This window comes from Mandrillus leucophaeus, unplaced genomic scaffold (assembly GCF_000951045.1).
Source record: "Mandrillus leucophaeus isolate KB7577 unplaced genomic scaffold, Mleu.le_1.0 Scaffold2, whole genome shotgun sequence".
Taxonomy (NCBI): Eukaryota; Metazoa; Chordata; class Mammalia; order Primates; family Cercopithecidae; genus Mandrillus; species Mandrillus leucophaeus.
Window position 1 is genome coordinate 13,266,085 of NW_012102031.1, and position 1,072 is coordinate 13,267,156.

General features: G+C 39.6%; 1 protein-coding gene across 1 annotated transcript in view; it reads right to left on the reverse strand.

The window, feature by feature from the left end:
* OSBP2 (oxysterol binding protein 2) overlaps positions 1–1,072 on the reverse strand; it is a 253,027-nt gene that overhangs the window by 240,336 nt on the left and 11,619 nt on the right.

Here is a 1,072-nt window from a genome sequence, read left to right on the forward strand (position 1 = left end):
GGAGGCCAAGGCGAGCGGATCACGAGGTCAGGAGTTCGAGACTAGCCTGGCCAACACGGTGAAACCCTATCTCTACTAAAAATACAAAAAAAAAAATTAGCTGGGTGTGCTGGCATGCCTCTGTAATCCCAGCTACTCGGGAGGCTGTGGCAGGAGAATTGCTTGAACCTGGGAGGCAGAGGTCACAGCAAGCTGAGATCGTACCACTGCACTCCAGCCTGGGCGACAGAATGAGACTCCATCTCAATAAAAAAAAAAAAAGAAGAATCTTGTGTTCTGTCTTATTTATATTCCAAGCACATTGTCAGAAAGAAGTAAAAATCTGTCAACAATTATCAATATCTCATAGAAACACTTTTTACATGTGATATATATAAAGAGCATTTTTTAAAATTCCTAATAATATGAATGTTACTAAGCCTAACTATTGGTAAAATGTGCTTTCTTCCTTAGAATATACTTAAGCAATCAAATGAGCTTCTCGAGAAAAATCCAGGGCAGAAGTGTACCCGAGGAAGTCACATTGAAAGGAGAAATTTTAATCCAAACCTCCATTCTTTCACTATTAAGGTAAAAATAATGGAAATGGAAATACAGGTCAGGACCACAATGAGTGATCATAGTTCCTATTCGATTGGCAAAATCAATACTAACAATACCAAGTGTTGCAAAGAATAAGGATCCACAGAATCTCTTTTTCGTGACTGGTGGGAATATAAATTTGTGCAACTGCTTTGGGAAACAGTTTGGCATTACGTAAGATGAACATTCACAATTCTCTACAACCCAGAAATTATACCCAAGAGAAATTCCTGCACACATACAAGAATGTTTGTAGTGACCCATCGTCAGGAAAATGCATAAGTAAAAGGTGCCACATTTGCACCCTGGACTTTATACAATAGTTAAAATAAGTCCTGCAAAAATAACATACGCTATACATTAGAAACCCTTTTTAAAATAAGGTTAAAGATGACTGCATAGCCAGGCGCAGTGGCTTATGCGTGTAATCCCAGCAGTTTGGGAGGCTGAGGAGGGTGGATCACTTGAGGCCAGGAGTTTGAGACCAGCC